General features: G+C 45.4%; 1 protein-coding gene across 2 annotated transcripts in view; it reads left to right on the plus strand.

Moving 5' to 3' along the window:
- The first annotated feature begins 7234 nt into the window (after window positions 1-7234).
- Window positions 7235-12668, plus strand: part of Tao (Serine/threonine-protein kinase Tao) — a 34396-nt gene continuing 28962 nt past the window's right edge. Inside the window, exons 1-2 of one of the 2 annotated variants that reach the window (XM_084599259.1) lie at window positions 7235-7611; window positions 9341-9382. The gene's annotated coding sequence lies outside the window, so the exon portion shown is untranslated. The remainder of the gene's footprint in view (window positions 7612-9340; window positions 9383-12668) is intronic. The other variant, XM_084599260.1, reaches the window with a different exon arrangement.

Raw genomic sequence — 12668 nt, forward strand, 5'->3', positions numbered from 1 at the left:
TGTTAGTTCGTTCTGTCGTCTGTATCGTAATTCTTTTATATTAATGTTACAGGAGACCCGTATGGCGTAATTAGCCGCCACGCCGGGGCCACGAGGCATGCCCAGTTCAGTCGTTCAGCGGAGTGTCCGACTCTTCGTGACCTTATGGACCATGTCACGCCACGCTTTCCGGTCTCTCACTATCTTCCTAACATCACATAACTTCATCTGCAGTGCCTCGAGGATGCCATCTAACCATCGCGTTCGCTGCCTACCCCTTCTCCGGCGACCCTCAACCTTTCCCAACATCAAATCTTTCTCCAGCGACTCCTCTCTTCTCATCAGATGACCAAAGTAGCTGAGCTTTAACTTTAGAATTTGACCCTCCAATGAGCAGTCAGGGTTTATGGTCGACAATATCGACTGATTTGATCTTCTGGCAGTCCAAGGAACTCTCAAGAGTCTTCGCCAGCACCACAATTCAAATGCGTCAATTCTTCGGCGGTCAGCCTTTTTCACAGTCTAACTCTCGCATCTACACATCACAACTGGAAAGGCCATAGCACGAGTTATACGGATCTTGGTTGGCAGACTAATGTCTCTGCTCTTTACTAGGTGGTCAAGGCTAACCATTGCTCTCTTTCCCAGAAGCAGGCGTCTCCTAATTTCATAACTGCAGTCTCCTTCCGAGGTAATCTTGGAGCCCAAGAACAGAAAATCTGTCACAGCTTCCACTTCTTGTCCATTGATGCTCCAGGACTTGATAGGGCAAGACGCCATGATCTCTGTCTTTTTAATGTTCAGTTTAAGCCCAAACTTCTCACTCTCTTCTTGTACGCGCATCAGAAGTCTCTTGAGTTCCACTTAACTTTCTGCCATTAAAGTGGCATCATCCGCATATCTAAGGCTGTTGATTCGACGAGGCATGTACCCATAAAAAAAAAAAAAAAGTGCAGTAAAACGTATTCTCTCGGCCATTGGTGTACAGCCAGTACAGCATTGCACGTATCGCTCATGTGGCGCGTAAATTTTTGAATTTAAAAATAATGAAAATTAAAAGTAATGAATTTCAAATTTACATAAGCCCGCCATTAATAAACGCGCAAATTTAGTAACAAGTGGCGCTCTAGCTTTAGAAATAAATTTTCGTGGTGCCAGCAAAACTATCGATTGAAAGGTTTTCTTTAATTTCCAAGCATATATCTTCCCATAATTCTTATAGGTTGTATTCACTGTCGGCTGCCGCGCGGGGGACGACGGGAAAAATGAAGCATTTCCGCTTCCGGTTCGCCATAGCCTTGGTCATCGTAGTCGTCTGCTGAGGTTTCGTTTGGGTATGTTCGGAAGATCCAAGGTGCTGTGAATTCTGTAATTTGCTACAATAATGGTCAGTTGCGTTGTCTACGGAGGCGGCGATAGGTCCTGCAGGTGTGAAAACTCCGCGAACAGCAGAGCTGTCAACTTTTTGGGGTAGACGCCTGCTGTGGCGGGTCTTGCACTGTTGCTTCTGCTGCGTCGTTTTGATAAAGCATTGCCGTGCCGACTGTCCCGCTCGATGTGTTGTAAACGCGGTTGTGTATGTGCAAGTGATCGCACTTAATGACGACAACTTCATAAACATGCTACTTTCAACCCTTGGAGGAGAACCTTTCGGACTGCTGCCCTTCTGCTCACGGTACGTGTATGCAGCGTAACTGCAAGCGCGCTAAAGCGCTAGAGGAAAGCGAGGAATACTTTCAAGCCGTTGCACGTTACTAATTAGCTAGCTTTTCCCTGTGACTGTGGGTACCAGACCAGGCGCTGACCAGACATATACCGCCGCGCGCACTACAAGCGTCGGGCTAAGATGATCGGGATACAGAACAGTGCGACGCCCGTTCATGCCTGCTTTGCGGCTGTACTACTCAGTCCCTCAAGGCCCGCTTTCCTCCGGCGTTTTAGTAGAATACATGTTACGCTGTACATGCCTAGGCGCCAGGGTGTGGCTGGAATGCTCTCCGCTACAAAAAATAAAAGCAAAAGGAAAGTGTCGTTCGTGCACGAATCCGGAGGCGAACTGCGAAAACGCTGCTCGCGGACGGAAGCAAAGGGGTGGAAATTGCTGACTTAAGGGCCACGTATACAGTATGCTAGAATATTCTTGTTCACTATAGTCACGCAATGCCAGATCGCGAAAGTGCTTCACGATTTTGTCCGTCGTGTGACTTCACCACACGTCAACTTTGGTATGCAACGACCGGGCAGCGTCGCTCACGTGACCAAACAAATGGCGGATGGCGTTCGTGCGATGACGTTATGTGAAATTGACCTATACTAGGGATTTAAACAAACGTAAACTAGAATTAAATAATTAATTCGTAAATATTTATCAAGGATAACGTGAGGCCTTGAAAATGAGTGGCTAGGTTAGGTGAGGGCGCCAGACTTCAAAATGAAGGCTAACAGGGCACTAAGAATTTAAAATATATAGGATTTTTGAGATATTAAGGTGGCTTTCGTGGCTCTGTTGTAGCAAAAACGGTGGACATCAAAAACAGTTAAAATATATACGCTAATGAGCTGGTTAACAAATTTCAAGAGTTGACATTTTACCTCTCCTATGCTAGGCACCAGGTTGCAATGAAATATTTGTATCCGGCTATTAGTAAGAGTCGTTATCACTTTTTAGAATTTCCAGCATGCGATTACCGTGGGCGCGCAACAAGTTTTCTTCGCCGCAAAGCTTTTTCAGAAAGCGCACGTCTTCGGCTGGGCACTCACTGGCACACCTACGATGGAGGATCAACAAGTTTTGCAACTCGCATACAACGAAAACTGCAAGGCCTTTTTGGAATGTTTTACATAATTTTCCTTAACACTTCGCTCCTCTCACTTCTAGGGTAGGCTTTGACACCTCGGAAAAAAAAAAAAAAGCTTTTCTGGTTACCAAATCACTCCTCCGTGGAAGTTTGAAATGAGGTCACGTCGTTGAAACTTTTTATTGTGCTGCTTTGAGTTTGGAAATAAAAATAATGTCTGTAGGGCCGAGGGAAACGGTGGGCGTTTGGCTCAGCTCCTCGAATCAGTACTCTGGGATGGCAGCCTCAGCAACTCGGTATATATAGTTGTGAACCGAGGCAGTTCCGTACACGAGGAGAGCTCAACGTTTTACTAATTTTGCGCGTTAATTAATGATGGGCATATGTAGTTTTCGAACAATATATTGCCATATTATCTACGTTTTACAGTGTAGTTCTCTTCCAGGTATCTTTTGCATCCAAAATAAAACTATCACGATCACTGTCTTTCCTGAGCTTTGTGGTTCAAATTGTTTCGAAGATGAGAACACCGTACACCTCTACCGTCTAGACTGCGGTTTTATTTTTCACTAGCAGAGGAAAAACCACGTCTCATTCCTAGTCAGAAAGCGGGATAAAAATATTCGAGATTGCTTCAATGGAGGTGCAAAGGCTTCCTTGATGAATGCACACGATGCTGTCAATCGTGCTCAAACATTTTTGCAGCTCAAAGGGCCGTGTCCTTTAATATATACGAAAAATGCAGTTGATTATTCTGAAATCACTTGTGCATGAAATGTTAAATTCTGTAGCAACATAGAATACCGGACTTTTGCTATTCCTCACGAGAATTCTGGCTCTCAGTTGAGCTTTAAGAGTGTAAATCAGTTCAAGTACTCAGGCGTTGTGAGCATGGGGAATCTTGCGAGTCCACAGTACTTCGTTTATCTTTCTAAAGTAGCGAGTTTCTGTAGCATATACGAAGGATATTAACTGCCATAGCCGTTCACCATTCTGCGAATTTCTTCGGCGGTAGTACTTTTTTTAATTGTGGGAGGACATTGTTTTAGCCGAGTGATGTAGACCAAAGGAGAAATCTAAAGTCTTGATGTTAATATCCTGCTTGGATCGAAAAATACCTACCCAAAGGGTATACGGAGAGATCGCTGTCTGACGTTTGGAGTGGAAAAAACTTCTCGGTCTTCCCTTATATGTGAGCGGCCTCTTTTCTCTGTCTGCCGGAGCAGTGGGGAGTTTACACAGTGCACTTCATGTACCCGTTGTGCTCAGTGAGGAATATGGGGAAGCAAAATTGACCTACCTCACGCTCTCGATCGTTTTCGAGCTTGAGACAGCATAGCCTTGAGCTGTTGTTTTAAATTATGTCATTGCTTACGAAATTCCTCTTCGTCTTTCTGCGATCTTTGGTGCGAATTGAAAATTGAAATAATTGAAACGACAATAAAGACGCAGATGTTTGCTGCACAGCGTGAAATGAAGACTACGATGCTTGCTTCTCAGTGCGAGTGTTGCAGTTTTACATGAGGCGTAATCGCCTGCGGCGATAACATACTGCTCCCCTGCCTGGGCACGACAATAAAGACGCAGATGTTTGCTGCATAGTGTGAAATGAAGACTACGATGCTTGCTGCTCAGTGCGAGTGTTGCAGTTTTATACGAGGAGTGATCGCCTGCGGCGATAACATACTGCACCCCTGCCTGGGCACGACAATAAAGGCAAATATGTTTGCTGCACAGCGCGAGGTGAAGATGACGATGTTTGCTGCGCTGCGCGAGATGTAACAGCATGCGACGCATGAGTACGTGTCGCCATCTGTGAACCGCATGAGGTGCTGGATTCAGGAATAACGCGAAACTCGCCCCCTCTAGGCCTCAGGTTGCCCTTTTGAATAAAAATTTATAAATTAATGAATGACGAAACTCGCAAATGAACAGTAGAGATAATGCTCTAAAATTCCGGTTCAGCATTGCTGACACGGCTGTGTTATCCCCACACAGGCTATACGCGTCGCCACAGCTGAGCTGATACTTTTACGCGCGATGTTAAACGCAGTGAGCGGGCTTCAGCACAGCGCGATTTATATGTTCCTACCTCTCACTCTAGCGCATGTGACTCGGCACCTGTGGAAGCGCGTGCACATATTCGCGTGGCGCTTCGCGGAATCGGATGGATAGCGTATGCCAGTATTTATTTTATTGCGATAGCAATACTGCGCCAGGTTTCGGGCCGTCGCGTATCCCCGGCGGACGCCACGCTTGACCTTGAACAGCTGAATCGAGCAACCGCTTCAGTCGAGCCCCGCCAGATGGCGGTACTGTCGGCGCCAAGAGACAGTGGAAGAACGTGAAGAACGTCGTGCTAAGCGTCGTGCACAAGATGAAGCTCGGCGACTATGTTCTAGCTCTCTGAGTGCTTCCACCTCGTCGGCTACTGATGAACACATGACTGCGCATGAACGCCACAATGCCACCAAGCGAAGACAGCGCGCTGAAGAATCGCCGGAAGAACAGTCGTAACCATTGCGTGCCATGTGTTACTCTATAGCCAAACTACCGAATCACACAAGCTACACCACAAGCGAACACACAAGCGTAGCCATGCGGCTATTGCTAACGCAATTTTTCAGGCTTAACCAGAGCTAAGCCACTGCCATTTTTTAACGAGAAAACATCGTATACGGCACATCGGCAACGAAACTCAATGTCTTTAGGGAGGCTACATGTGAGTGCGGCATGGAGGCTGCCTAAATGTCAAGGGAAAATGGCGCCCTGGTGGTGTCGCAGCCACATGACGTCAAACGGGAATTCCAAACACGGGCAGGGAAGTTAAACTAACGGGGTATCAGTCATACATTAGTGATAAAGGAGCGAAATTCCGCTTCGCTATGCTAACTAAGAAGAACATTGCGGCCATAGAGCTAGAGACATAGAGGCAATCTTGCTAGAAATTTTAACCGGGAGAAAGGAGGTACCCAGAATTTTCCTCCTAAATTTATATTCCTACCCGCGGCAGTGAAAGATGCGCTTCAGAGCCCTCTTTTGCAAAGCGATCAACGCGGCTGGAATGAGTCCTCTGTTAATGGCAGGGGACTTTAACGCGGCACACCTGGAGGGGGGGGGGGGGGGGGGGTACGCTAAACAAAACGTGAAAGGCGGACAGTTATGGGAAGACGCGCACGAGCTAGGACTAACCCTTCACACGGACCTCAGCTGTGCGTCGAGGGTGGGGAATAGCGTCAGTCCAGACACCTGACAGAGGCTGGCAGGTAGCCCTTGGCCGCAACAAGCCCAGGGCTACCTGCCAGCCTCTAACCCGCGGGCGCACTACTCCCCGTCTTCCTCTGCACGCGTGCCGGGGGCGGGAAAGAGGACGCCCTTTTCCAACCGACCGACCGACCGACCGACTAACCAACCAACCAACAAGCCGACCGACCGACCGACCAATCGACCGACCGACCGACCAACCAATCGACCGACCGACCGACCGACCAACCAATTAACCAGGGGAACGATGCGAGCATAGAGGAGCGCTTGTAGGAGGCAGCGTACACGGTAGTTGCCTACGCCGCCAATAGGGGTCTTTCGTGCTCATCGCAAAAATCGAAACTGTTCGTCTACAAGACTCAAAATTCGAAATTAAAGTGGACGGTAACACCGTTCTTAAAGTAGAACAAATCGTTCTTTATCGTATTGAAACAAGGTTATTGACAGCCCTGTCATGCACTAAATTTTGCTAGATGTATCAAGAGAGCCCTAGGACTCCCGATGTGCACCTCTACGGAGAAACTCCTCTCGATGGGGGTGCATAATAACTGGGAAGAATACGCAGAGGCAGTTCGCACGTTCGCATGTCTCAGCTAGAGAGACTAAGCAGCACCACCTCGGGCAGAGCCATATCTTACAGGTGGCAGGCTGGCAGACTGACCGCCGCGGGCTGCACCGTAAAACTAACAACAGTGACTCAACTAAGGCTATGGTGGCGTTTTAAGGTTTGATCGTTGTGTAATTCGACCTTAGATAAGAGGGTCGGCACAGCTGACAAAACTGGCCTTTTTCACTTTGCAAAACACATACCCACACAAATAAGAATTCTACTCATTGCGCGTAAATATAAAATAATTTAGTGGATGCAATTTTACAATTTCAAAATCTCGCGCCATGCGCCCGGAACTATCGTGGATCGCGTGGAGCGGTAGCGCCCTCAAAAGAAACTGCATTGTTCTAATAGCAGTAATAGTTGTTTCAGCACAAATGCCAACATTGCCACCTACATATTATATATACATCGTACGTTAAATAAAGCACGGCATTTAAGCTAGTATATCCCGCTAATAGCGTTTTATTTGTTTTTGATAGTAAAATGGCATAAAAGCTAAAGCGAGTCGTTGAATTGCACTCTTTGTGAAGACAACAGAGTTTATATGCAGTTTTTTTTTTAGGCATATTATGTAAAGTTTTCCGTGCACGATGACCAAATTAGCCAAATAGTTTAGTCTCGGCGATCGCCAATTTCGTTCAAGCTTCAGCCAATGGAATTTTACATATGTCTTCAGCTCGGCGCAGCTTGACTGTTTTCTTTTTATCCAAGTTTTCGCCGTGACAGAAAGAGCGTAAAGAGAATTTGTGGCCAAGAAAACTTGAAAGACTTCTTGTTCGAAATTTCGTGCCTCCTCCTTCGACCTGAAGCCGCTTCTAGCTTTTCCTCTGAAGTGTCGAAGTGCGCATGTCAACAGTACGCCATTTTTGATCTGTGTTGGGTCGGAAGGGCGTCTTTCGCGGCGAATAAACTGGACAAGAACGGCTTCTTTTCGCAAGAAAACAACGCCAAGTAATCGTGAGTATAATCCACGTACGTGCATATCGGAAACTCGAGCCGTTGAAGCCCTAGGCCGCTTCGCGATGACTTCTGTGCGGTTCAATGCACTGTCTAGGCTTAAATGTACTAGGGCGGGCATCGGCTACATTTTATTCGCGATGTTATGAAGCACACAAACCGCATCACATTCTCACTTCGTTCGAAAGTCGTCTCTGCCCATCCCATTGATTCGATGTCTTTTAGCAGGTCTGAACGCTGCGCTTGGGGTGTGAAAGGCATCTCGATCGGAAGTGATGCGTCTGTCGAAATCTCCCAATAATTTCGTTTTTTAGCCATGATTCATTCGGAGCCGCCTGCCGTGTCAAACGTGCCGATGTTAGGGGAGCCGGTACTGTGTAGTGCCGAACCGAAACATCGGGAGGCATTCAACTCCTCCGTGATCATGCACACATCGTTTGTTGTTCTGGACGTGCGTTTGAGTCATAATTGAAGCCCGAGCAAGTGACGTCTGGGTCGTATTGCCTGCCGCGGTTCGTCTCGTTCATAGAAGTCTCTCGGAATGCAGGGGGTGTCTTTCAACGAATCCACCTGTGAGTTTCCAGAACAGGATCGTTACCCGGCGACTTCGTCCGATCTTTCAGGCGCTTCGTTTGACATTCGGAGACTTCTTTTGAATCGCTTGTTGCGGAACGTTGTGAGAAACGCGAAAAGACGCCAGCACGGCAACCATAGTTTCAGCCGTGAACCTGTCAAAGGTGCTTCATCTGTGACGCAGGCGCGTTTCTCTTCCGTCTTTGTTCGTTTTGCGTGGTGTGTGCACGACAACAACGCGCAGCACTTTCGCTGGTGTTCCATGCTGCGTGGGAATGTCTCCGGCGGTAGACAAGCGTTCGCATTCCTGCGGTCGTTAGACCGATCGTCGGCACAACAGCAGCAACAGTGCTCGTGAATTGTTTAATAACGTTCACAGCAGTTTCTGTTAGTGCAGCGACGTTGACCGATGCCGTAACGGGAAAGTGCCTCAAAAGGGTTCTTTTCGGATGAAGGCAGCCGAGTGAAGTGAGTCACTGTAATTTGCATCGCACGTAGTTTGGTGTGGCTACGGTACATCGCTTTTCGTCAGATATTTCTGAATTTAGCGAAACCGAGTGTATTTAAATTGTGTTTGTTCATCATATGTGTTCGTTTTTATAACTTTGTCAAAGCAGAATTTTTTGACAGCCTGAAATTATGCGCAAAATGTCTAGGATACTAGTAAAGATCTTATGTCTTGGAAAAAAGTGGAGGTGAAAAGAGTAGTTTCCAATGAACCTTACCTGAGCAGTCAGCATGCGTAAGCTGCAATACTACAAAGTATTCCATTGATTTATGTGCCCTGGTCATACAATTTTCCCTTCTAATATAACTTCAATTGCTAATATTCCATTTTATAGACTGAGACAAGGGCTGTTTGTTTTCAGGTTTGTTTTATATCCTCTACAGAGTATGTGCCACTGGAACTAAGGCAAATCAATGAGCAGCTAAGCTTTGCATTTGTGCCATGAGCTGTTCACAGACTTCCAGTTGAAGAGGGGGACTTCTGTATTGTGGAAATGCAGCTGAAGCTTTGCATTCGGTGTTGTTCGATTATTTAGCTTATTACGACTGGCGTCCTGGTTAGCAGCTTATATAAGAGTAAGGCTGCACTACATCTGCTCTGCATAGGCCAGTGCACTGATCACATATTTTACGTTTTCTTATCTTTCAGTTTTACATTCTTCTGATTGAAAAATATGCTGAGAGATGTAGAGTGAGTATTATACATTCTGAATTTTAGTGTGCTGTGTTAGTGCCTGGAACATGCATCAGGCCTGGTTTTAATGTGAAATGTACAGATTTCGGAGACGGCTTGTTGGGGATTAGTATTTTTTGTGAAGCAAACTCTTGTCTAAAGAAATTGTCACTGACTTAATGGTTGACGTAGGTGTGGTCATCACCTTAGCTCTGTCCTTTGTCACGCTCAGAACAGAGGATCACATTCCATATGCTGCTTTGGAATGTTAAAAATTAGAGGGTGTCTTAGGTGCCTCTTGAGAGGAGAATGGCGAATGCCGTCCCGTCCTCTTCCATCAATGCCTCTTATTGGTGTTCGTTGTAGTGTTACATATCTTTATAACTGGTTTACAGGAGAGGAAAGGTGCAGTATCTGTTACACTTTCTCTGGCAAGTGTGTTTGGACAGATCACTCCTGTTGCACGTTCAAGTGTGGGATTGCAGTTGGCAGGAGCACTAGACCAGAAGTAATCTCGCGAACTTTGACAGATCTCGCGCACAACTCTCACGCACGGAATTTTGTTCCATGAGCCTAGAAAGGCTTTCGCCTTGAAACCCACATACCATATCACACTCAAAGGGAGTGCTCGAGCATGTGCAGCTTGTGCAGGACCATTGTAAGCACCTCGCACAGACAGCATAACCACACAACTGGGACAGAGCACCAGCTATGCTGAGTGCCCTCGGGGCTGCGAAAGCCACAGAACCATGTGTTGAAGTGTATCCACTAAGTGCAAACTATCTTGTATTTGTGAGCTATGTGGGTGTCATTCATTGCTGCCGAGAACCCATGCTGAAGCGATATAAGATTTATAATGGGCCATTCCGAGCATATTTTAACATTGTCGCCTTCAAACATCTGTGAGAATCTAAAAGTTACACATCACTGGTTCCTCAAATGCAGTCGTTTGTGGTAAAAGAGGGTTGGTAGGCTTACTTGTGTGCAATTAAGGAGTCATCAGTATTTCTGTTGTACTGTGTAAATGATAGAATATTGCCTGAGCCATTTTGTTCTGAATGAATTTTTCCCACTGAATGTGTTTAATGGGTGTGGACATGAGTGTGTCAGTGATTGAAATTTATTTCTTGCTTTTGCTGCTGCTCACATTCAGCTGAAGTTGGAGAGTGCCCACCATGACATATGTGTCCATCCTTATGCAGTATCTGCCTGTGCCATTTCCTCTGTACTTTTTAACCATGCATTCTCTTTATCATCGTGGTGTATTATTTGCTGCCAACATTGCAAATCATGTTGCGGTACACCGGCTGTAGATGCCAGCATTTACAGAAAATTCAGTTGGGGCTGTCAGGGTAGTCTGCATTGGCGCTGTGCGTAAAAGTCACGGTGGTGCCAGATGGTGCTTGGCAGCTGATAGAGCCGGGCACTGATCGATTGTTTGGGTTGTGTGACGCCAGGAGACCACATGAGATGGCTGCTTAGGCAGGAGCTGCCAACTTGGTTTTGTCCTTTGAGATGGGAAGCTGAGGGGAATCGAATGATCCCGGAGATTTGGGTTCAGTCAGATATGCTACCCCTAGGCCATGCATGCACGTTCATATGGCTAGGTTAACCGGAGCTTTGCATCTTTTTCGGGTGCCCTTTCACATAATGTGGTGGCTTACGGCTGTATGCTAAAGAGTATATATTTGAGATAATAGAGGCACAACTAGAGGATTAGTGATTAATCCAGTGGCAAAGGGCATGAATGGGAACGAGGATCTGTAAGGGGTGCTGCAGTTGCGAGCCATTAATGATGTCGCATCATGCCATTAAAGGCAGAGATTAATTGTCCCCCAATTTTTTATCACAGCTCATTTTAAGACTTTGTCTAGTGGTCATAGTAGTACATTGTTAGTGATTAGCTTTGTGGCTCATTTTGAGATTGTGTGTGAAGTTGGACAAGCACTTGGACAAGGCATTCCTGGTTATCTACTTTGAATACCAGAGACACAGGGACTAGCTTGCCTCTTTTCCACATTCATCTCCTATACAGAGGATTTCTTCATACCTGGAGCAGCTGTGTTTGAATAAGGTAGTAAGGTGTCTGGTCCCATTCTCTTTTATGATTGTTTATAGCAGGATACTGTGGTGTTTTCTTGTATCATTAGGGGGAAATATGCATTGAGTTGTGCAGGCATGGGAGATCCTTTATGCCATGAGTTGCATGTAATGAATTCACTACGAGTCAAAGAAATCAGTTGGAATTCCTTAATGATGCAGCCTAAGTTTCAAAATTCTTCATTATTTCTCTCTAAGTAAACTTTGATGGCACTTAAAGAGCTGGTTCAGGCTGATTTTGCTGTGGTCAGTAGTAGCTTGCTACCATTATTGTTGTAAAATGGTTTTTCAGCAAAACACCTCACCTCTGGAATTTCTCTTAACAAACGTGCTGTATTGTGAATAAAATATGTTTACTGTAAGTGATTAAGTGCTGTTTATATTTGAAGTTATTGTAAGGGGCTGTATTGAAAGTGAAGGATCTCAAAAAAGGTCTATATGAATTGGCATTCATGTGCTAAAAGGAGGATGGAAAAACTCCATTTAGTGTCATAAACAGAACTGACATGAAATCAAAATCTTGAAAGAGATCTCTTGTTCGTGCTTTATTGTGTACTGGCTTGATAATATCTGTGAAGCTCGTTGATGCAGTGTGCGAGGAATAGTTACTTAGCAATTTATCATTACGTTTTTAGTGTTGAGTAGTATGAACGCTTGCTTAATGTTTGGTGTACATTGTTCGGCATCAAAGAATGTTTGTTATTGTCAGCTTATGTATTGATATGCATTTTATAACGCTGATATCTATTTTGCAAGGTGCTGCAAATTCGAGGTACCTCCGTATGTTCTTAGCTGTTTTCACGTTCATATTCCGTGGAAGGTGTTTTGCATGTAGAGAACTGAGACTGCATTAATATCTGGAATTTTAAGCTGCATTTCGCACATTTGAGGAGAAGCATTTTAGTGTGAACTTGTGATGCTTTTCTCAGGTTGATCAAAGTACAGTCTACTGACTGTTCATCCTGTGCATTATGTGTAGATGTCATCAGCATAAAACACTTTGGTAGTAAGTCCAATGGCATTCTGGATATGTTTGCTGCTTGCACTATTTACTAAGATTGGGCGAAAGTCTATACAGCTTCTGTCCCTAAGACTTTTTTTCCTATTGCTCTTTTCAGCTAAGGCTTTTTAAAAAAGTTTCTGGAATTGTAAAATATGCCAGTGTTTATAGCATTGGTCACTTGTTGCTGAATGCACTGGTAAA

Source organism: Amblyomma maculatum, chromosome 3, assembly GCF_055883805.1.
Source record: "Amblyomma maculatum isolate TAMU_Amacu chromosome 3, ASM5588380v1, whole genome shotgun sequence".
Classification (NCBI taxonomy): domain Eukaryota; kingdom Metazoa; phylum Arthropoda; class Arachnida; order Ixodida; family Ixodidae; genus Amblyomma; species Amblyomma maculatum.